The sequence below is a fragment of the Hyperolius riggenbachi genome, chromosome 10 (assembly GCF_040937935.1).
Source record: "Hyperolius riggenbachi isolate aHypRig1 chromosome 10, aHypRig1.pri, whole genome shotgun sequence".
In the NCBI taxonomy this organism is placed as follows: domain Eukaryota; kingdom Metazoa; phylum Chordata; class Amphibia; order Anura; family Hyperoliidae; genus Hyperolius; species Hyperolius riggenbachi.
Genome location: NC_090655.1, coordinates 132,137,107 through 132,162,797, shown reverse-complemented (window position 1 = coordinate 132,162,797; position 25,691 = coordinate 132,137,107). Strand labels below are relative to the sequence as shown.

The window sequence follows — 25,691 nt, the reverse complement described above, 5'->3', positions numbered from 1 at the left end:
AACTATGTCATGTCTCTTGTCAACTCTATCTTATCTGACCCCGATCTGCCTGATTTCTGCTACCCCTCTGAACTTAGTTCAGCCCAACACCAGTGACCACTCCTAACCTGTACATTCAGCAATAAGGCTATAGGAGGATATCATAGTAGAAAGGTGATTCAGTACCCACTAAGGGTGTCAGTCCATGTTAAACTGTTAGGTTGTCTCCTTGTAGATGTAGCTAAACTGAGGTAATACCACCTGGAGTCAGTTGATTGTGACAGTGACAGTTCCAACTTGCAACGCCATGCTTAACTACATGACACAGACTCCTACCATAGTCTATCTTAGTCTGGGGTTAATTGTAGGGAAGCCAATTAATGTATCTGTTTGTTTTTGGTATGTGGGAGGAAACTGGCATGCCTGGAGGAAACCCACACAGACAAAGTGAAAACATAAAAACTCATGCAGATAGTGCTCTGACTGGGATTCAAACCAGAGACCCAGCACTGCAAGGCGAGAGTACTATCCACTACACCATGAAATGGTCATTAGATTGGTCAGTTATCTCTAAGACCAAACCATCTGGCCATTATGTCATATGTTTCCTGTATGTCTTTTAAATGAATGAAGCTGAATTTAATGGCTAGCAGTCATGCTCGAATGTACCCAAATTCGATTCGAGTACATTCGAATTCGGGGTCCGGGTCAAATTCAGATTCGGCCGTGATCACGACCATAGAATTCGATTCGAATTCGAGTCATGATCGGTAATTGAATTCGGGTAATAGTCGTGATCACAAATTCGGATGGCCTTAAAGCAATTTTTTTAAGGGAAATCACAATTAAATAGGTGTAATAAAAAAAAAATTGATGGAAAACGTTTTTTCTGCATTTCTTGTTTATTCTTCTTCACCGTCTTCACCTTCACCATCATCTTCATCATCTTCTTCACTTCTTCACCTGGTTCTTCTTCTTCTTCTTCATCTGGTTCTTCTTATTCTTCTTCTTCTTCATCTGGTTCTTCTTCTTCTTCATCTGGTTCTTCTTCTTCTTCTTCATCATCATCTGGTTCTTCTTCACCTGGTTCTTCTTCTTCACCTGGTTCTTCTTCTTCTTCACCTGGTTCTTCTTCTTCTTTTTCTTCACCTGGTTCTTCTTCTTCTTCACCTGGTTCTTCTTCTTTTTCTTCACCTGGTTCTTCTTCCTCTTCTTCTGCTGGTTCTTCTTCTTCACCTGGTTCTTCTTTTACTTCAGCTGGTTCTTCTTCTTCTCCTTTTTCACCTAGTTCTTCTTCCTCTTCTTCCCCTGGTTCTTCTTCTTCTTCTTCTTCACCTGGTTATTCTTCTTCACCTGGTTATTCTTCTTATTCTTCTTCTTCTTCACCACCATCGTTTTTTGTGTGTGTTCATATTCTTCCTCTTGTACCTAACTTAATGTTTTTTCCCTTACACAACTCAACTGTTGTAAAAAAATTTCTTCAACAGCATAGCTAAATTTGTAGCATAATAGCTAGTGGCGCATGGCAGCAGCGCATAATTCTGTGGACCCTGGCGTCGGGAACACAGACAGCAGGAGGTTAAATGCAGCAGCAGGAGGAGGAGTGACGTGTTGCAGCAGGCAATGTAACGAGCCATGGCACCTAGCGTTGGTACCACGGCTGTAATAATAAACACCATACAGCAGGAGGTTCCGGACAGCAGTCGTGAAGCCCACATAGTGTCCAATACACAACCGGGACAGCACCGTTTTCAACGCAGACACCTCAGAAATATATATTTTTTTAACAACAAAATGTAGCTATTGGAGTGGCGTAATAGCTAGTGGCGCATGGCAGCAGCGCATAATTCCGTGGACCCTGGCGGTGGGAACACAGACAGCAGGAGGTTAAATGCAGCAGGAGGAGGAGGAGTGACATGTGTCAGCAGGTAATGTAACGGGCCATGGCACCTAGCGGTGGTACCACGGCTGTAAATAAACACGAACAGCAGGTGGTTCCGGACAGCAGTCGTAAAGCCCACATTGTGTCCAATACACAACTGGGACAGCACAGTTTTCAACCCAGACACCTCAGAAATATATATATATATTTTAACAACAAAATGTAGCTATTGTAGTGGCGTAATAGCTAGTGGCGCATGGCAGCAGTGCATAATTCTGTGGAACCTGGCGGTGGGAGCACAGACAGCAGGAGGTTAAATGCAGCAGGAAGAGGAGGAGTGACATGTGGCAGCAGGCAATGTAGAGGGCCATGGTACCTAGCGGTGGTACCACGGCTGTAAATAAACATCAACAGCAGGAGGTTCAGAACAGCAGTCGTGAAGCCCACATTGTGTCCAATACACAACTGGGACAGCACAGTTTTCAACCAAGACACTTTAGAAATATATATATTTTTTAACAACAAAATGTATCTATTGTAGTGGCGTAATAGCTAGTGGCGCATGGCAGCAGCGCATAATTCTGTGGACCCTGGCGGTGAGAACACAGACAGGAGGAGGTTAAATACAGCAGCAGCAGGAGGAGGAGGAGTGACGTGTGACAGCAGGCAATGTAACGGGCCATGGCACCTAGCGGTGGTACTACAGCACCTACAGAAAAACGAGGCCACATTAGCAGGGGACTGAAGATTGTTGTTGTGAAAAAATAATTCCCAGGCACCTTATGTCCTCCTCTCGCCGACAACAGGTGCCTGGAAAATGCTTTCAATTCAGGCCTGGTTGATTTTCAAAAATGTGAGTCTGTCCACGGACTCTGGGGACAGACGAGAGCGCTAATCTGTGACCACGCCACCGGCCGCACTGAAGCACCTCTCGGACAGCACAATGGAAGGGGGGCAAGACAGGACTTCCAGGGCGTACTGCACCAGCTCATTTCTGATTTGCAAGCGCTTAACCAAGTACTCCAAGGTGTCCACAGGCTCCTCGCCGGTGTCAAGCCCACTGAAGGACCCCATGTAGTCAGCCACCATCCGGGTCAGGCACTGGCTGTGACTTTGAGGGGAAGATGCTGCTGCATGCACCTCCTCTCTCAGCTGCTCTACCGTCATGTTGAGCGCCTTTGTCAAGGACAGCAGGTCTCCTGGGCACCTGATGCTGCTGCTGCTGGCTGCAGGCACCGGCTGCTGTGCTGGCTGGACAAGTACAGAGGGGGTGGAAGGCTGGGGGAAGGCTTCCTCCAATCGCCAAACAAAGATCTGCTGCAACTCCCTTGTTCGCTGCTCAGGGTCTCCAGCAGGCAGGAACTGACCCACCTTCCCCTTAAGCCGTGGGTCCAGGATCATGCTGATGCAGGCGTCCTCCCGAGCTTGCATCTGCTTCACCCTGGGGTCTGTGTGCAGGCACTGCAGCATGTGCGCTGCCATGGGGAACAGGGTGGTCTGTCCAGCAAAGACATCAGGGTCAGTGGCCTCAAGTTCGCTGTCCTCCTCCTCTGGCACTTGAGCCTCTTCCTCCTCTCTCCACCCTCGCACCACTGCAGCAGCGCTCCGCTGTTCCCCCTCAACAGCAACGTCCAGGACCTCCAACTCCTCCTCCAACAACTCAAAATCCTGCGCAGAAGTGGACTGCGCAGGTGGCTGCATTTCCAGCTGGATCAGGGCCTCCTCTCCCACATCCAGCAGATCACAAAGTGCCCTGTCCAGCAGACAAACAAAGGGCACCCACTGGCAGAGGGATGCCCGTTCCTCGCTGACCAGGTTGGTTCCCTACAGGAAGGGAGCCAACACCAAGCAGACATGCTACATCTGCCCCCACTGTGCGTTGGAGAGGAGCTGGAGTTTGGTGGTGCTGGCAAGAGTGCCCTCAACGATGTGGCAGTTGACAGCCCTCCTCTGCTCAACCAGTGGCTCCAACATCGCCAGGGTTAAATTCCACCGAGTTGGCACATCGATGACAAGGCGGTGTCGTGGCAGGCCCTCGTGCTGCTGCATGTCGGCCAGGTTTGCTGCAGCAGCTGAGCGGCGGAAACTGCGCACAATTTTTTGAGCCGCTTCTAATAGATTGTCCATCCTCTGGTAGGTGTGCAGGAACTTCTGCACCACCAGGTTCAGGACGTGGGCTAAGCAGGGGATGTGGGTCAAGTGTCCCCTGTTAAAGGCAGCCAGCAGGTTGGCCGCATTGTCTGACACCACCAATCCGACTCTGAGGCCTCTGGTCAGCCATGTCTTCTTCTGCTCCCCCAGGTAGCGGAGCACATTGGCTGCTGTGAGACTGTTCTTCCCCAGGCTTCTCATCTCCAGCAGCGCTTGGCAATGTCGGGCCTTCACGCTGCTGTTGAGGCAGGGTCGCTTGGCGGTGGGAGCTGCTGCTTCTCCCCTGACCCCGCGTGGTGGCACCACATAGTGGACAACTGGTGCTGCTGATGCGCCCGAGGGTGGACCTGCTGCATCCTCGCTGGGGCATTCCACCAGGCTGACCCAGTGGGCCGTGAAGGACAGGTAGCCTTCTGTCCCAAAACAGCTGCTCCATGAATCCATGGTGACGTGGATCCGCTCACTCATGGCATGATCGAGCGAGTGGCCCACGTACGCCATAGCAAAGCGGTGCAGTGCTGGGATCGTTATGCGGGAAAAATAGTGGCGGCTTGGGATTTGCCACTCCGGGATCCCGTAATGTAGGAGCAGTCTCATGTCACTCCCCTCCTGCACATGGAGTATGGCAGGAGCTGGGAACACATGGCCCGGGCAAGCAACCTGTTCAGCACCCAGATGCACCTGTTGGTGGGAGGCAGCACCTTGGTCACACCAGGAATGGACTCGCTGAGCAGGGTCTGGCGGTGTTTGCCTGCACAGGAGGATGAGGAGGCGACTGTGGAGGGAGCAGATGAGGCCACTGAGGACTGGCTGCCCGGGGGTAGCAGTGAGTTTCTGTGCTCCTGCTGCTGATGCTGGATGAGCAGGAGGGTGGAATGCTGCTGCTGCTGCTGAAGTCTGTGCAGTGGCTGTCTGGCTCTGACCACTGCCTGCACCACTGTCCTTCAGCTTCAGAAACTCACTGTAGTCCTGAAAATGTTTGGTCTCCAAGTGGGTCTGCAGGCACGAGGTACCCAACTTGTTCAGATAGCGACCTCTGCTCAGGCTGGCACCGCAACTGTGGCAAATGGCACGGGTCTTGTCGTCAATGCACACAGTGAAGTACCACCAGACTGGGGATTTCAACTTGCCCTTCAAGCTTGAGGGCTGGGGAGTGTTTTTGCCTTTGGAGGGCTGTGTTTTTTTCCCTTTTCTTGAAGGAGCTTTGGTGCGGGTGATGGTAGCGGCTGAAGCAGCAGGCTATGGCTCCTGCCTTCCACGCCCTGTGCTGGCCGCCATGATGCTGCCACGCCTCTGTGCCACCTCCTCCGATATCGAGCTGCCTTCACCCAACTGTGGTGGTGGCACATAGGGACGGTCCCCCACCTCATCATCATCATCATCCCCAAACATCTCCTCTGAGCCCTCAACTAACTCCTCTGCCCCAACATCCCCTACATCAGGCTCGTCCTCCTCCTCATGACATTTTGGTTGTTGTGCGCCAACAACAAACTCCTCCACCTCATACTCCTCCTCCTCCTCCTTGCATGCCCCCATCATCTCCTCCTCAAACTGTTCCACAACATCCCTCAAAACGCTTGCGATCCCTGGGGTAAAGAGCGAGCTCAGTGAGGGCAGGCTGATCGCTGGGGTCGACGTGACCTCAAGCGGTGGTGGAGGCCTTCTGCGGGCCGGAGTGCTGGTGGTGGCACTGGTGGCACTGGTCCTGCTGGTGCTGGAGGTCTGGCTGGAAACGGTGGCTTGCTGCTCCGCCATCATTTCCACGACAGCCTGCACCTGACTCTCCGCAATGGGCCGGGGCGACGACCCGTCTCAAAGATGGGCGCAACACGCTGCGCCTCTGCTCCCTCCTCCACAACTCTGCGGCCAATGGCTGGTGGTGGACCAGTCACAGACCTGCTGGTGCTGCCAGTGGCTGCAGCAATGGCGCTGCAGGGTCAGGCAGATGACAGTCACAGATCACAACAGATGCTGGCATGGCCTGTGAAGTAACTATTACACAGTAGTGAAGCCTGCGGCACTAAATAAACTCACAGACTAGCAGTACAAATTAAGTAAACTAGTACGTAGGTAACAACTATCTATAATCCCAAGCAGGGCCGGCGCTACCATTAAGGCAAAGGAGGCAGCTGCCCCAGGGCCCCAGAGCTTGTAGGGGCCCCCAGTGGCTACAAGAGGAAAAAAAAATGTTCAAATCGGCCTTATAGTTTTTGAAAAAATCGATTTTAAAGTTTCAAAGGAAAAAAAAACACATTTAAAAACCTGCCGACTTTAATGGTTAATAGCAAATCCACCTTAAATGCTAGAACCCCTAAATTTGCAGGATATGTTAATGAGATCATTAGGAATAAGAGGAAAAAACAAAAAAATTTTTTTTAAAAAAGATCTTATAGTTTTTGAGAAAATCGATTTTAAAATTTAGAAGGAAAAAAGTATAGTTTTAAATGCGGTAAATGTAACTTTTAGTAGCAAACCTAACGGTAGTGTAATTTTACATGCCTCAAACGAAAGCGCAATAAATTTCCTGACGGGGTTTCCAGTGAGTGACAATAGTAGTCTGTCACACACGGACACAATCAATAGGGTCAGGCAGATGACAGTCACATACCACAACAGATGCTGGCCTGACCTAGTGGCCTGTGAAGTAACTATTAAACAGTAGTAGTGAGGCCTACAGCACTAAATAAACTCACAGACTATAGCAGTACAAATTAACCACTTGCCGACCGCGCATTCATAACGCGCGTCGGCAAAGTGGTAGCTGCAGGACCAGCGACGTACATCTGCGTCGCCGGCTGCAGGCTAATTAATCAGGAAACAGCCACTCGCGAGAGCGGCTGCTTCCTGTCAATTCACGGCGGGGGGCTCCGTGAATAGCCTGCGGGCCGCCGATCGCGGCTCGCAGGCTAAATATAAACACAAGCGTAAATAATCCGCTTTGTTTACATTTTTACAACGCTGCTAACAGTAGCAGCGTTGTACTAGATCAGCGATCCCCGGCCAATCAGCGGCCGGGGAACGCTGTCACATGACAGGCAGGAGCCTGTTAGAAGCTGCAGAGGACAGATCCGTTCCTGTGCAGCCTCCGATTTCCGGGGCAGGGAGGGAGGAGAGGGAGAGGGGGGAATCCTGCGGTGGAGGGGCTTTGAGGTGCCCCCCCCCCCCCCCCGCCAGCCACATGCAGGCAGGAGCGATCAGACCCCCCCAGCACATCATCCCCCTAGTGGGGTAAAAAGGGGGGTGATCTAGTCGCTCTGCCTGGTATTTGATCTGTGCTGGGGGCTGTAGAGCTCACCCTGCACAGATCTTAGAAATCAGTGCTGGTCCTTAAGGGGGGGTAAAGGCTGAGTCCTGAAGTGGTTAAGTAAACTAGTACGTAGGTAACAACTAACTATAACCCCTAGTAGTAGTGCAGTAGTCGATAACTAACTCGTGTGACAGACAGTGAGTGACAATAAAAGTCTGTCACACGCATGCAATCAATAGGGTCAGGCAGATGACAGTCACAGATCACAACAGATGCTAGCCTGTGAAGTAATTATTACACAGTAGTAGTGAAGCCTACGACACTAAATTAACTCACAGACTATAGCAGTACAAATTAAGTAAACTAGTACGTAGGTAACAACTAACTATAACCCCTAGTAGTAGTGTAGTAGTCGATAACAAATTCCTGTGACAGACAGTAAGTGACAATAAAAGTCTGTCACACACGGACGCTATCAATAGGTTCGAGTAGATGACACGCAGCCAGTCACAGATCACAACAGATGCTGGCCTGTACAGTAACTAACACAGTACTGAAGCTAATAAACTCACAGACTAACAGTACAAATTAACTAAATTAGTACTAGTACACAACTAACTATAATCCCTAACCTACCTAAGCTGGTAGGCTAAGGCTACCTAGGCTAGCAGGCCCAGCCTGCACACAGACCTAACACTAGCCTAGCACAGTATACAGTATATACACTACACTTGCTGACTGAACTATAACAATCAAATCACTAACTATCTATAAATCAATATAATCAATGTGTTCAGGAGGTGAATACAATGTAAAACGCTGTGTTAAACAGTTGAAAAGCACTTGCTCAGATGAACAGCAGCATTGGAGATGCTCTCAGTACCGCAGAGTCACAAGCAAGGACGGGCTCCCTAAGATGGCCGCCGCCTTATATAGAGGAGGGTAGGGCCATGCTCCCCTCCTCTGATTGGTTGCTAGGGCCTCGGCTGGGGGCCCTCTGATTGGCCCAATGACGTCATCCCCTAGATACCGAAGCCGAATTCGTAATCACGCGTTAACACCCGTGATCACGGCCGAATTCGAGAGTGACTATTCGGGTGAATTCGAATTCAGGAGCAGTATCGCTCTTCGAATTCGAGTTCTGCAATCATGAAAATCTACCCGTAAACATGGGTAAATTCGAATTTGCGATCTCTGGCGAGCAACCCTGATGGCTAGTTCCCCAATTATCCTCTTCTTGACTGTGAACATATATGTATTTTAGGAGGACATCTATGCATGTAGAGTTTCTTTCAAAGTGTATATGTATGTATTATATACTGTATATAATTTTGTGCTGTGCAAATCACAGTCATGTTATATTTAAAAACTGTGCAGAATTTCGGTGTTAAATATTTAAACTTCCTGATGGAAGAGACAGCCTGTTTCCTTTTTCAGGCTATTGCAAACCAGTAAATGTAAGTGACCATTTTATGGTGCCGTCATAACATAGGTGTACTGTACATTTAGCCTGTGCTAACAATGTCTGTGCTGTGATTCATTACCTTAGACAGCCATGCACTATGATGTCTGTCTGTTCAGAATATCTGCTTCTCGTTGCATCTGTTCAGTATTCAGTTTTGACTGCACCACTAATCATGTAGTCCCCCTTGGGTGTTGATGTTTAGTACTGCTAATAAATCACAGACTTTTGAGGATCTGGAAATGTAGGTGCAAAGGTTGGACCTGTGAGAGAACATTTTTTGACTTTTGTGGATTTGTAGTGCTAATTTACTTTGTTAGTAATTTGTTGTGCTAATTTACTTTGTTAGTAATTTGTTGGAAATGTGTTACAACAGACAGAGTAACATGTTTATCTTCTTCCTATTCCATTTAGATCACATTGGCAACATTCTGACTAACATATGAATTAGAGTACATTTATTACATATGAGGAAATGAATTATGAATCATCTGCTGACTATGTGACTCCAAGACCAATAATGGACAGAGGTGATTCTGAATTTTTTTTTATTTTTCGTGTTAATATGAGATATAATTACTATGAAACTAAAAACAGATTGTGTGGTGGAGGTATTCTTAAATGGTCTGAAGAATAATTATTACTTTTTTTGCCAGATTTAAAGTGCATACACACATCCAATTTTAATTGATCAGCGCTGCGTAATATGTTGGCGCTTTATAAATACAATAAATAATAATAATAATTGGCCAATTTTACCACATGCATATAGTATAAGAGCTTACCTAAAAATATGTTCATAGTGTTCAAAATCTGTTGGCCCTCAAACTACATGAAGGTGGTAAAATTGGTCAGTGATTGGCATGATTACAAAATTGGATGTGTGTTTGGCCACACACCATACAACTTTTTAACCACTTGAGGACCACAGTGGTAAACCCCCTAAAGACTAGGCTCTTTTTTTCATAATTGGCCACTGCAGCTTTAAGGGCAAGCTGCAGGGCCGCACAACATAGCACACGAGTGATTTCCCCCCTTTTATCCCCACCAACAGAGCTCTCTGTTGGTGGGGTCTGATCGCCCCCCAGTTGTTTGGTTTTTTTTTTGTGTAAATATTTATTGTCATTATTTTTATTAAATAAATCTATTTTTTCCCCCACTATCCCGCCCACCCCCGCTGATCGCAGCACTGTACTGTGTAAACAGTCTCCCGAGCGGCGATAGCCGCTCAGAGACTGAAGACGGGGTGGAGCTCCTCCCCCCGAGAAGGAGATGCGCGTGCAGCCTGTGCATGATCTCCTTCAGTAGCCGGCTCCAGGACCTGATGCCAATTGGCGTTAGGCAGTCCTGGGGCTGCCGCCGTGGCCATGCCCATTGGCGTTGAGCAGTCCAAGGAGTAGTTAAATATCTGTTCAATTCAACAATAGCAATCTATTTTTCCTGACTGATTGTAACAATTAAAGAAATCTGACCAATGTGCCACACACCTATGTTCAATTTTTCCCCAATCATGAATAAAATAATTGAAAGCTCAGAAAAAAATGATTGGAACTGTGCATCAAGTAATTGACAATCCATCACACACCATACAATTCTTGATAAAGTTGGTCTGAAATTTCCAACATGTCCAATCTCCAAAAATCCCAAAAATCGTGAAATGCAATTAGATTTCTCGATCGAAAACAAAGAAAAGCTCTCAATTTTTCAGGACAACAATCATAATTATCGAATTGGTGAAGAATTGGATCTTTTTATAGTGTGTGGCCACCTTTAGACCCTGTTCACAGTGCTCAGTTATCTGTGCGATATCCTTTTTTTCATATTTCATATGCCCTCATATTTCATTGTAATTGAAATGTATTTACTGTTATGTCTGCAAGGACACATCAGACATTATACATGCCAGACATTGCTTGATGTAGTTTTATAGAAACTTTTAGTTTTTGTAGAAGTTTTCTGTAAAGTTGGATCTTTAAAGTGAGGTATAATTACCTCGGAGCTATGCTGTACACACTGTTTAGTACATCTTACTTCTATAAACAGGAAATTAGCAGAGTAGTGTAAGATGATGGCACGTAATGAGGTCTTTTACAGACTGGACTTTTTTTTTGCATTTTACACTGACACAGACTCTGCCCTTTTCATCTATCTTAACATTTTTATAGGATCCAGAAATGCCAGAGGATTTAAGTGCCGTCCAATCAGTACAGGAGAAACAGTTGGAATTTGTCTCACTACAAAAAAAAAAAAAAATTGTACCAAATTTATATTGTGAAAAACTTATATTCTGAAAAATGTGGTACAATTAGAGGGCAAAAACCAGGGAAAAAAATAATCCTGGTGCGCCTATAGTAGGGGTGCCCACACTTTTTCAGTTCACAAGCTACTTTAAAAACTGCTGAGACCACGAGATCTACCTAACAACCCCCCCCCATGCTCCCCATGCAGCAATACATAGGCAGTCACACTGTCACAGAGTTCTTCCCCCCGCCCCCTCCGACTCCAAGTACTACTACACAGTGTAATGAACCCCTCTCCCTATCCCAGCAGTTAGGCAGTACAAACTATCCTTCTCCCCCCTTTAAACATACAAACATAGCAAATAGATTTAGAATCCTCCTGAAGCTATTTGCCCACATTGCTGTGAACTTGCCTGGAGGGGAGGAGACGCTCGTCTCACAGGCTGCCTGGAGGAGAGAAGACGCTGCACACGCAGGCAGCCTGGAGGGGAGGAGATGTTGTGTGAGTCACACAGCCTGGAGGGGAGGAGACCTGACTCCTCATTTGCTCCTCTTCCATTTAGCCACGCCTCCCTCTTCTCCCTGATGCTGCTATGGCAGCAAAATCTGACAGCCGCGGCTGCGCGGCTTCAGGTTTTGACAGGACATGGCCATGCGGCAGCGATCTACTCAGAAGGCGGGCGGTCGCAATCTACCGGTAGATCGCGATCGACCGATTGGGCACCAGGGTCTATAGTGCAGGGGAATCTTATGAACCCTTTTCCCCCAAAACTGTCTCTACCTAAACTACATTGCCCAGCTAAACTACACTAACTCCTGCTGCCCCCACCAACTACGCTACACTACAATAACCCTGATGTCCCCCAGGGGAAAAGGAGTGTGGCGGCTGGGATTCTGATATGTGAAGGACTGTACCTTCAGAGAAAACCAGAGTGTACAGTGCGAGATGACCAGGACATATCAAGACCCCAGCCGCCGTGCTACTCTTGCCCTCAGGAACCGTCTGATGTGTGAAGGATGGCGCTGCCCTCAGAGGACTGGAAACAGAGGAGGAGATGGGCACAGCAACAGGGTTGGTGCGTGCCTCCCTGCACACTCTGCACGATACCTTCTATATATGCCCTCAGGAACCGTCTGATGTGTGAAGTGTGAAGGATGGCGCTGCCCTCAGAGGACTGGAAACAGAGGAGGAGATGGGCACAGCAACAGGATTGGTGCGTGCCTCCCTGCACACTCTGCACGATACCTTCTATATATAGGACGTACTAAGTTTTTGGAAAGAAAAATGTTATATTCTTAAAAATGTGGTATTTACGCTCTGGAAGCATTTTGGCTGCCTATTGCAGTGCAGAATTAGTAAAGTGATTTTAATGTAAAAATCCTTTAAAGTATACCTGAAGTGAACATCAAATGATGAGCTAAACCATATCTACAGTGTTAATTCAAAGTAGACACACGAAAGAGGAGCTATGCTCATCCTCCTTTGGGACCAAGATTTCAAAAGGGGAGAGCAGGTGCTGAGGGGGAGTGGTCAATTTACAGCAATACAAAAACCCCACTAGGCTGCAAACTGTATTTGGTTGCAGAGATAGAGGGTATTAGCTTCAAATGGATTTGCATTCTGTACTTGACCATTTCATCAGGATTTGCTGGTTTGCTTACTTGCTGACTGGTATAGGTAGAGTAGCGACCCTTTCTACAGAGGAAACTTCAGTTTAGGCTTAAAGTTTTGACTGTCTCAGGTGAATGATAATGTTTCAGAGAAACCATAAACTATTTGTTTCCTGCCCTCAAAATTGTCTCTCAGTCATACATGAGTTTCATGACTTCTAATTATTTATCAGTAGCTGTTCTATTCCGATTGCAATCTGACTGCAGAGAAAATTTCATTTTGAGACCTGAGCCCATATGCAATTAACTTTTTCTCCTTAGTTTTCTCCAAGTTGATATTTTCACACTTTGTCAATAAAATGTCTTTTAACCACCCTGGCGTTCTGATTAAATCGCCAGGGTGGCTGCGGGAGGGTTTTTTTCAAATAAAAAAAAAACTATTTCATGCAGCCAACTGAAAGTTGGCTGCATGAAAGCCCACTAGAGGGCGCTCCGGAGGCGATCTTCCGATCGTCTCCGGCGCCCAGAATAAACAAGGAAGGCCGCAATGAGCGGCCTTCCTTGTTTTGCTTATATCGTCGCCATAGCGACGAGCGGAGTGACGTCATCGACGTCAGCCGACGTCCTGACGTCAGCCGCCTCCGATCCAGCCCTTAGCGCTGGCCGGAACTTTTTGTTCCGGCTGCGCAGGGCTCAGGCGGCTAGGGGGGCCCTCTTTCGCCGCTGCTCGCGGCGAATCGCCGCAGAGCGGCGGCGATCAGGCAGCACACGCGGCTGGCAAAGTGCCGGCTGCGTGTGCTGCACTTTATTTGATTAAAATCGGCCCAGCAGGGCCTGAGCGGCGACCTCCGGCGGTGTTGGACGAGCTCAGCTCGTCCAGACCGCTCAGGTGGTTAAACCCCCAGCAAGCAAGAAAATACACAAAATAAATTTCATGGTAAATTTTCTACTACTTTTTGTAGTTTTTCAATTGTGAAATGCTGAAAAGTTGTTTTAAAGAGAAGGTTAAAAATTATCACCCAGGAGAAAACATAAGAGGAAAAGTGAATTGCATATGTGCCCTGAGTTATCTCATAGGAGATCATTTTCATAATTTCTTTAAAATAACTTTTAAGCATTTTACAATGACAAAGTACCCAAAAGTTGTTTCGAAAAAGTACTATTAAAAATATTTTGAGTATTTTCTTACTTGCTGGTGGCTTAAAAGGTGTTTTGAATGTATCACCTTGGAGAAAACTCAGGTGAAAAAGTTAATTGCATATAGGCCCTGGATTCCTAACTCTTAAGGTTGCCATTCAGCCCGCGACTTGGCGGCTGATCGACAGTCCGATTTGATTATTATAATCGAATTGGATGAAAATTGGTGCTGCCAAGTGCATGCCCGATCGACAGTGCAACCAATTTCGGGATGAAAATTGGTTGCATTGTCGATCGCACATGCTGCAAGATGTTGGGCCGACTTGCTCGATCTTGTGTGAAGAGAGAATGGCATGCAATTTTGCGATGATCGACGAACTTGACAGAACCCTCTGCACTGTCCCCCCTAGTGAATAATGTCCCCCCGGTGCCAAGTGTAAAGTATACATTAACTTTCCGCGGCCAACGCTTGTCCATCCGCTGCTGCGGGCGCACTCTGTTGTCCAGACCTGCCCTTACTAAGAAACCACATGGGGCGTGCGTGTATACGGAATCCCGAAAGCCCAGCTCAGGTAATGTATACTTCACATTGGGCATCGGGGGGACATATTTCATTAAGGGACAGTGTCGGAGCAGCGAGGCAGCGGATGCGGCGCTCAAGGCTGATTCTGGATTGATTTTTAGCATGAAATTGATCGGTAATTGGCCTGTGTGTATGGGCAGCTGACAGATCTCTCAATAATCAGATTCGATTAGAGAGAGATGGGTCTCTTAGTCGAACCTGCCCATAATCGCTAAGGCAGGGAACACACTTGACTGTTTTCGTGCGCGTTTTATGCACAGAGAAACTGAGAACTCATGTTAATCAATGGGCTAGTACACACTTAAAGAGAACCCGAGGTGGGATTTATTATGTTACTGGGGCACAGAGGCTGGTTGTGCACACTAAGACCAGCCTCCGTTGCCCCATGGTGTGCCCCCATGTCCCTCCTGCACGCTGCTATACCCCCCGCAGTGCTGGCGACACGCAGCGCGTCGCCAGCACAATGTTTACCTAAGCGCTGTCTGTCAGCGCCGCTCCCCCGCCTCCTCCGCATCTGTGCTACCCGCCCGTGTCCCTTCCCTCCCGCTGATAGGAGGGAAGTGACGCGGGCAGGTAGCGCCGATGCGGAGGAGGCGGGGAGCGGCGCTGACAGACAGCGCTTAGGTAAACATTGTGCTGGCGACAACTGAAAACTGAAAGACAAGTATGTTCCCTGCCTAAATGTATTGCTACCTTTACACTGAGAAAAAATAAAAAAGGAACACAGTCCATTTCTATGTAGAATTGGGGCAATACATTGACGTTTATCTCGTCATGTCATATATTACTTCAGGTAGCCCCTATAACTGTAATGAACATGATCATATGTAAAAATTCCTAATAACCAATCAAACTGCAAAACCCTTTAGCAAATTGGACTAGCCTCATTGTACATTGCAATAATTCTCTGATGAATGATACTGATATATTTTACTAGATGAGTATTTCTCTTTACTTGGCCAAAGGTTATAGCTGTAATAACAAGCATCCCGGTAAGCTACACTCGCCACCCACACATAAGCTTAATTTATGGTTTAGCTGTAATTAATCATTTTAGCTTTAAGTGGGCTATTTTCTCAGTGGTAATGACAGCAGCAGTTCTCACTCATTATGAATTGCACAAATAAAGCAACTCCAATTGATCGGTCAAACATAAATCTAATTCTTCAATGGATGTAAAGCCAACCGTTGTTTGTTTAATGTCAAATAGTGACAGTTGTGATAAAGTTCTTTTCATTATGTCTTTGTCTACATTTAGCAAGGACTTGATATTAAAACACAAGCTGATTCTCCATTACACTGACAATAGTGCCATGCTATTAGAAGTCTGTTTAAACTCGCTTGATAGTGGAAACAGCTCTTTATTTCATGTCTTATTGCAACTTTGTATTCATTAATGCCATTTGTCTTGGATGCTTAGCGTACGCTGCAATGTTATGCATGATACCACATTGCTAAACACATTTGGAATTGCAGGTTTACAAAAATGATGTGCTCAGTAACATACTTAACTAGGTTTGAAAACTCATCACAGTCTGAGTCTATGGACTTCAGTTTGTGCTACAGATACTCATTCATACCAAGATTTTACATACATATTATGCTAGGTACACATAATACAATTTTCAGACAGAGTTATTGTCAGATTGATTATTTCCAACAGGTCCGATCTGATTTCAGATCGATTTTCTGATGGATTTTGCATTCACTTCTATGGAAAATCGATTGATATGTTGATATAATCGATCTGACAGTAAATCTGTTAGAAAATTGTATTGTGTGTACCTAGCGTTAGACCTGGCCTGGTCTGTAAAGAGTTCACAACATCTCATTGATATGATAATAATTCCGCATTGCAGGCACATTCACAATGCAAGTTGTATTCAGCATGGATTTGCGTCAGTCAGATTCTCTCCCTCTGGATTGTGATTGGCCCAGTTTGTATTTTTTAGCACCTCATTGACAATTCTTATTGGCTAGCAATGAGAGGCACTTATTGGTTGATCGTTCCATCATTACCAGCTCTTTTGGTCAAACAGAAACTGTTATTATAATTATTAATGTATATAGCACTGACATTTTCTGCAGCACTTCACAGAGTATGGTCTTATCATTAACTGTTTCTTAAGGGAACCATACCATAGTCATATGTCCATCATAGCCTAGGGCCAATCTAGGGGGAAAGCCCATTCATTTATCTGAGCGCCTGGAGGAAACCCATGCAGACATGAGAACATGCAAACTCCATGCAGATAGCGCCTTAGTTGGGATTCACAGCCAGGACCTACCACTGCAAGGCAAGAGTGCTATTCACTATGCCAGTGTGCCTTCCAATAATGTAGATTACACATACAATTACGGTAAAGCTATAGCTGAAAACATGCTTCATATAATCAGCAAGGTTCAGGTTAGAGTGTCCAAACGGCATTATTATTCTGAGTAAGTCTGCACCGAGCAGAAAATGAAATTTAATTCATCCCTTTGTATCCTTATGACATTTACCCCATAATTGATAATCAGTTAAGGAGCATCAGTGTAATAACATGCCCTACTCTATCTCAAGTTTATATCTGCTGAAATATGATTGATGATCAGTTGAAACACTGCCCCATTAGCATTTCACTGCTTGATATATATATTATATGTTAATTTTAAATTGCCTAGGTTTGTTTCAGGGTGACTTTACTGATGGTGTTTGTAGTAAACCTTTTCAACGTTATATAAAAGAGTATTATTTGTCTCTTTCAGTGCTGCTTGCCCATGTGACTCCTCTGGTTGCATCTGTTCTTTTTTATATACCGTATATTCCTGCGTATAAGACGACTGAGCGTATAAGACGACCCCCCAACTTTTCCAGTTAAAATATAGAGTTTGGGATATACTCGCCGTATAAGACTACCCCTCTTCCAACGTACACCAAATTAAAATAAAAATAAAAAAATCATGTAATGGTGCCATGTATAAACAGATACTGGTGCTGTACTGTATGTGTTACCCAGTATATAACAGTATATAGTCAATTGACTTGTTGCATTGGTCAACTCTCCTTAAAGTGAACCTCCGGACTAAAAATCTACTCAGCAGCACTGAAAAGGTTTGGTGTTTATTTAACAGTTTCACAGCATCAGAACTTTGTTTTTCTTACCAAAGCATCATTTTTAGCTGCATTTTTAGCTAAGCTCCACCCATCAAAAAAAAAAGCCCGGGCTTTTTTCCCCTGATGCTGTGCAGAGCATGATGGGATTTCCTATGTTGTTATTCACGTTGCCTAGCAACTGGGAGAGGTGCTCAGCACACAGGACAGTTGGAACTGTGTCTCATGCTCCCTGTCACCTCCTTTCTACCAAAAAGATGGCTGCCCTTATGAAATCAAACATTTGCCTGTTCTTTTAGAACAGTGTGGGTAAGAGATGATATTACCTATCTATTTTAATTAACATAACTAATGTAACTTAATGACAGTATGTTTGTTTAGGCTGGAGTTCCTCTTTAAGTAGACTGGTCAGCTCTCCTTGTCTACCTGTTTATCAGAGCGGTATGGAAGAATAGATTGCGCTCCCTCAGCAGGGAGATCTGAGAGGCGGTAACAGGATAGGGCGTATCACCCGGAATCAATGACACCCGGGGTATAAGACGACCCCCAACTTTTCAGAAGATTTTCAAGGGTTCAAAAGTAGTCTTGTACACAGGAATATACAGTAATTAAAAAAAAATAATACTCTTACTGGTAGCATCATTTTGAAATATTATTTGTATATAACCATCACTCGCCTTGAAATGAACGATACTGCCATAGTCAATAAACATGTCTGAAATTACCTTTAGGACTGTGAGGATCTGACATATCCGCATCTGATGTTTTTGATTTAAAAAAAGGAACCAGTCCATCATTTGATGAGAAATAAGTGGCATCTGTTTCTTGAATTAAATATATGTGACAGACAGTGGAAAATGTAGCAGCAGTAGCCAGCCTCTAGTGTGTGAAGCAGACATAGGGAAGCTACTGGATTTACTACTCTCATTAGGGGGATCTCGACCTTCCCATCAAAGGATGCTGTCCTTGAAAGAAATCACCTTTTTATGGGGATTTGGATGATTTTTCCAGCTGCCACTGCAGACCTGTTTATTTGTCTAACACATGTTCTGGAATAAGGGGGACCTGTCCCACATTGTCACTCAAGATGTGCCTTGAATTGCTCAGATCCAGGAAACCTGCCACTGAAGGGACAGGAAAAGATTTACGTGCATTGTCTCATAAAGGGCTTTCACATATGGATATTTGTCTTCCTATTTCTAATCCCTTAGGAGAAAGGAGTGGATTGAAGTGGGGCCTTCTGACCAGGTCTGCTGCAGAGAGTGAAGGGATTTAACTACAGGCAATGGCTTTACACTATTTATCTTGTGCTATCAACCGGTGGTGTTTTTTATTTCTTTGCTAAGCTTTGTTGAGTAAAATCTTGAAAAAATAATAATAATCAAAAAAATCGAATATATTACTTACTGTACAATAAATAAAGGGGTTACATAAAATGCCAAACAAAACAGATAACAACCATGAAAAAAACAGAATTAGAGCCTTATGAAGCCACTGAATAAAATATATTGCAGTAGGACTGCTTTTACTATGTTGTGCTTTAAAGGGAAGAACTGGGGTGTTAAAAAAAAAGATCTACTTACCTGGGGCTTGCTTCAGCCCCTGACAGCCGTCCTGAGCCCTCGCTGCAGCTCCGGTCTCAGCCGGTGGCCCGGGGTCCACTTGGTTGCAGATGCCAGCTGGCATCTGCTGCGCATGCATTAGCATGCAGCTGCGCCGCTAGCAACCGCGCTCATGTAACCTGAAGCTACTGCACCAGCGCAGAACACTCCAGACCACGTGAGCGTGATTGCGAACAGCGCTTGTGCAGGCGCAGAGGATGCTGACCTGGCGAGGTCGACATCTGTAACAGAGGGCACCCCGGGCCACCGTCTGGGAACAGAGCTGCGGTGAGGGCTCAGGAAGGCTGCCAGGGGCTGGAGGAAGCCCCAGGTAAGTCGATTTTCTTTTTTTATTCTGCTCGGACCTTCCCTTTAATCTAATAAATAAAACGGCACACCCTTTAATAAGACAGCACACCCTGGTGTGAAGTGCAGTAACTGTAGCTAGAGCAGTTTTTTACTGAATAAATATACACGTGTTGCCTCATGTGTAGTCTACTCATCAATCTTTTTCTCCTCTCATGCATCGTGTTTGTCCACTTTAAAGAGGAACTCCAGTGAAAATAATGTAATAAAAAAAGTGCTTCATTTTTACAATAATTATGTATAAATGATTTAGTCAGTGTTTGCCCATTGTAAAATCTTTTAAATCCCTGATTTACATTCTGACATTTACTACATGGTGACATTTTTACTGTTGGCAGGTAATGTAGCTGCTGCGTGTTTTTTTGGCAGTTGGAAACAGCTGTAAACAGCTATTTCCCACAATGCAGCATGGTTCACAGACAGGAAACTGCCAAGAGTACGTACTCAGAATTTCTTTGTGGGAGGGGTTTCACCACAATATCAGCCATACAGCACCCCCTAATGGTTTGTTTGTGAAAAGGAATAGATTTCTCATGTAAAAGGGGGTATCAGCTATTGATTGGGATAAAGTTCAATTCTTGGTCGGAGTTTCTCTGTAATTGATGTATTTCTAAATCCTCCATTTTAAAAATGACGATGACCCCATAATAACTCCTGGGTCAGCACTTTGTTAAACTGTAATATTGAACAGTAACTATACACTTTCCAAAAGGGTACCAGGGAAAAATCACCATACACAATTGGTCCTCAACAGGACAGGCCCTATTGGTACAAATAGAAGTAAATTTGAAAGAATAGTATCTTTTAATCAGTATTAAATTAACATAGTGTTATACAGAGGTGGATCTCTATACACGTCCCTCTGTTAAGACCTAAAAAACAACAAACTCTGTTTCGTGGGGATGGGATAGTGCTATAATTGTACACACGGAGGGTCTTTGCTCATCCCCCAATGCTCTATTCGTCAATAGCTGAGTGTGGTGTGGCTATCCCCAAGTGCACAAAAAAGACAACTATCCATCCACTGAAAGTCACAGCATCTGGGTCAAAAAATTCTGTATGTCACTAAAAGGCAAGGCTGGGAGATATCCAGCTGGTCATGCCTCCCTATATGACCGACCTCTAATGCACAGACAGTGGGAGTAGGGAGTACTCAGAACAAGACAGACATACCAGGGAGTGTTCATATACAATATATACAGTTCAGTCATAAAAAACCCTTGACCGGTTTCACCCCAACGGCTTCATCAGGAAGTGGCTAAACAGTGCGTAATTATATTACAATATATGCATATTCCCCCACCACTGTACAATGGACAGAGTGTCCCCCAGCACACTCCTTTAGCCCAAGTCAGAGCTAAAAAACGCCATCTCCATGTGGCTATAAATATGGTGGACGAGTCTCAGGTGTACGCCCCCGCAGGGTGGAGTCATTACATATCGCCCATAGCACCATCCATGTTCCCACATCATAGATGTGTCACATACCTCTAAAGGCCTGTACAATTTCAGCCCCAGACTGTGTATAGACAGAGCCATCCTATGGAATATGTGTGGCCAGGATGTCGGCGACTGCGCCACAAATTTAAATCCAAACCCAAAGAAACCAGTCAGACACGCATGGCACCACGTCTGATAGGCACCTTCAATAACCAATCGCACTCAGTTTTTCAAATTATCCAACATTACTGGCCAGTTTTGCAACAAGACAAGGATTTAGCCAACATCTTGCCACAAACACCGTGCATTACATATAAAAGATCAGGCAATCTACGAGATCTTCTTGTGCACAGTACATACATGGATAGATCCCCCCCCCACCCAGACTTGGTTATCCCAGAGACCCAACGGGTCTTTCAAGTGTGGTAAATGTAAGGCATGTAAATATATGCCTACAGTCAAGTCCTGCATTTCACCTACAAATGGACGAAAATTTTACATCCTATCATTCATAAATTGTGATACGCCAAATGTTGTATATGTGGCAAGGTGCCAATGTGACCTAAGGTACGTGGAAAAAACCACTCGCCCCCTCAAATGCAGGATTTGTGAACACATTGGCGATATTAAACACAAGAGAGAGACCTCAGTTGCAAAACACATGAATTCTGTCCATGCAGGACAACAGTTTGAGATTCAATTCTGGGGCATCCAGCATTGGAGAAATGGTTTCAGGGGAGGGAATATAGACAAAAAGCTGACGCAAATAGAATCGCAGTGGACATTCAGACTGGAAATTTCAATTTGGCATGTTTTCTATAAGTATGGCTATGAACGTTACATTACATTGTTATCACTACTCTAGATGTAGTTTCATGTCTCCATCTACATCTACATGGATGTTTTGTTCTCTTCCCACCCGGGCGCTGTTGCCTTTTACACTATTAATGATCTCCCTACAAGACACATTTACTGGCACGATTAATTCATGTAGATGCAGCTACTGTCTGCTATATGTATATTATATGTACCTGCTATTCTATATCCATCCACATTATTCATTTACATATAAGAGTTAATATACTTGCCTCACGAGTGTTATGTCCCAGAAATGTCATTTGGTGCTGCTGCATACAACATGATCTATCATAATCATGTAGCCCAGTAATGTATAATAAAGCTCCCTTCTAAAGAAGGTAATATATGATACCCTATGGAGGGTTGTTCAGCATGTTAGAATGATCCACATTGACAGTAGATACGTGTATTGACAGTAGGCATTTGTGACTATGATGGATACCTACGATCGCGCAGTCCAGCGCAATGTTTAAATATCCAGATAACCTATCAGCTCATTACTATGAGCTGTCGGCACAAGGGACCGCCCCACAACAAGCGTCATACGCAAGGATGCATTGTTGAAGCCGGGTTACCATGGCAATGATGTGGGCATGGCGCCAGCCGGAAGTGACGCTGCATTAATGAGATTGACAGTAGGCATTTGTGACTATGATGGATACCTAGGATCGCGCAGTCTAGTGCAATGTTTACATATCCAGATAACTCATCAGCTAATTGCTAAGAGCTGCCGGCACAAGGGACCGCCCCACAGCAAGCGTCATATGCAAGGAGGCATTGTTGAAGCCGGATTACCATTATTATTATTAATATTTAGTATTTATATAGCGCCGACATATTACCATGGCAATGATGTGGGCATGGTGTCGGCTGGAAGTGACGCCTACGGATGTGACATCATCCGGTAGTGTAGCGCAGCCGCCGACATCCTGGCCACACATATTCCATAGGATGGCTACTCTGTCTATACACAGTCTGGGGCGGAAATTGTACAGGCCTTTAGAGTCATGTGACACATCTATGATGTGGGAACATGGATGGTGCTATGGGCGATATTTGTGGTGACTCCACCCTGCGGGGGCGTACACCTGAGACTCGTCCACCATATTTATAGCCACATGGAGATGGCGTTTTTTTAGCTCTGACTTGGGCTATAGGAGTGTGCTGGGGGACACTCTGTTCATTGTACAGTGGTGGGGGGAATATGTATATATTGTAATATAATTATGCACTGTTTAGCCACTTCCTGATGAAGCCATTGGGGTGAAACCGGTCAAGGTTTTTTTATGTCTGCACTGTATATATTGTATATGAACACTCCCTAGTATGTCTGTCTTGTTCTGAGTACCCCCTACTCCCACTGCATTAGAGGTCGGTCATATAGGGAGGCATGACCAGCTGGATATCTCGCAGCCTTGCCTTTTAGTGACATACAGAATTTTTTGACCCAGATGCTGTGACTTTCAGTGGATAGATAGTTGGCATTTTTGTGCACTTGGGGATAGCCACACCACGCTCAGCTATTGACGAATAGAGCAGTGGGGGATGAGTAAAGACCCTCCGTGTGTACAATTATAGCACTATTCCGTTCCCACGAAACAGACAGTTTGTTGTTTTTTAGGTCTTAACAGAGGGACGTGTATAGAGTCCCACCTCTGTATAACACTGTTAATTTAATACTGATTAAAAGATACCATTCTTTCAATTTTACTTCTATTTGCACCAATAGGCCCTGTCCTGTTGAGGACAAATTGTGTATGATAAACTGTAATATTGCCAACTTGAGCCACAACAAACATGGACATTACCTTGCACATCAGTTGTCCTTTCAGTTATAAGTGACAGCAATTAGTATAGTGCAATAGGGCCCTTGTGCTTTTTAGTTCTGACTAGGAGGAATCCTTGTTAGAAGAACATCTAACGCTTCTGAGAGGAACTGACAGTGAGGTTTGTTTGAGATATTTTTCTTTTAAATAATTGTACTTAGCTCAGGTTCCCTTTTAATACAATTTAATCTCTTTTGCAAACTTGCATGTGCTGCTATATTCTGTACATAGTTATTATTGCCCATGCCCTCAGGTGCTGGATCTTTGCACAAATGGCTATGTGAATAGCACTGGTCACTGGGATGAGAGTACTGGTATGCACTCCTTCCACGGAGACCCTGGAAAAATGTGAGAACATTTGTATAGTCATGCCGTAAGTCTGCACACACATCAAGGCAAGGCCTGGTTTCCCTGTTCATACACATACTCAGGGGCGCCTGGCACTTTATATTCTGGTGAAATGCTTCCCACAATATGATTATTTTCTGGTGAAACATTGCTGCATTATGATTATTTTCTGGTGAAAGATTTCCACATTACGATAAATACAAGGTTGAAACATTGCTGCGTTATGATTATTTTATGATGAAAGACTCTGCATTACAATTATTTTATGGTGAAAGATCGCCGCATTATGATTATTTTATGGCGAAACATTGCTGTGTTACGATTATTTTCTGGTGAAACATTGCCACATTACGATTATTTTCTGCTGAAACGTTGCCGCATTACGATTATTTTCTGCTGAAACATTGCTGCATTACGAATATTTTCTGGTGAAACATTGCCGCATTACGATTATTTTCTGCTGAAACATTGCTGCATTACGAATATTTTCTGGTGAAACATTGCCACATTACGATTATATTCTGGTGAGAAATTAGTGCATTACCATTATTTTCTGGTGAAACATTGCTGCATTATGATTATTTTCTGCTGAAACGTTGCCGCATTACGATTATTTTCTGCTGAAACATTGCTGCATTACGAATATTTTCTGGTGAAACATTGCCGCATTACGATTATTTTCTGCTGAAACATTGCTGCATTACGAATATTTTCTGGTGAAACATTGCCACATTACGATTATATTCTGGTGAGAAAATGCTGCATTACAATTATTTTCTGGTGAAACATTGCTGCATTACGATTATTTTCTGGTGAAACATTGCCGCATTACGATTATTTTCTGATGAAACATTGCTGCATTACGATTATTTTCCGGTGAAATGCTGCCCACGTTATGATTATTTTGTGATGAAACATTGCTGCGCTACGATTATTTTCTGGTGAAACATTGCCAGTTGCCACATTATGATTATTTTCTGGTGAAACATTGCTGAATTGCTATTATTTTCTGCTGAAACATTGCTGCATTAAGATTATTTTCTGGTGAAATGCTGCCCACATTACGATTATTTTGTAATGAAATTGTAACGATAGGTGTCAGCAACCAGAGAGAGAATCTGATCCTTGGCGAGCTGCAGTATCCCCAAGAATACAGATATACCTGATTATTGGGGATCTGCAGAATCGCCAATAATCAAATATGTCTAACCTCTAGACACCTGGGAGTGTAAGTGTTTTGGTGCAACAGTAACCTTTGGACCACCGGGGTATTAGGTGGTCCAATAAGTAGAGAAGACTCTACTGCAGTCAAGGACACCTGGAGAGGGAGTCCCTGACTGATAAGGAGCAGTGTCCCCTCTGAAGAGCAGAGGACCCCTGCGGAAAGGCTGGACACCCTGCGGAGGGTGACAGCCAGAAGGTCAGACAGGCCGGGTCGGCAACGGAGTATCAGATATGCAAAGTACCAAATCAGAGATCAGAAGAATAGTCAGGAAAGCTACAGGTCATAACAGATATCAGAACAAGGCCTAGTCTGAGGTGTGAGAGCCGTGATCTCAACACCCTGGAACTATGCTAGAGAATAACAAAGATGGTATACAGTATTCCTAGTCTGGGGTGTGAGGGCCGTGATCTCAACACCCTGGAACTATGCTAGAGAATAACACAGATAATATACAGTAACTGGCTAAGTGTGGATTCCCAGGTCCTCCTGGTTCTACCACACTGAAAGATCTGACTAGGTCTGAGTGCTAACACATAAGCATTCGCAACGCCAGACAACCAGCAACTGAACAGCAAGAGATATATATAGTAAAGCACCCCACAGCGCCGCCCAGCTCCCATCAACCAATCAATAGCCGAGCA

At 44.9% G+C, this 25,691-nt stretch overlaps 1 protein-coding gene across 8 annotated transcripts in view; it reads left to right on the top strand.

Moving 5' to 3' along the window:
* LOC137536102 (cGMP-dependent protein kinase 2-like) overlaps positions 1 to 25,691 on the top strand; it is an 843,621-nt gene that overhangs the window by 289,296 nt on the left and 528,634 nt on the right. For 7 of the 8 annotated variants that reach the window (XM_068258139.1, XM_068258141.1, XM_068258140.1 and 4 more), the window contains one exon: positions 9,136 to 9,251. The gene's annotated coding sequence lies outside the window, so the exon portion shown is untranslated. Of the gene's footprint in view, positions 1 to 9,135; positions 9,252 to 22,229; positions 22,287 to 25,691 lie in introns of those variants that run through there. The other variant, XM_068258146.1, reaches the window with a different exon arrangement.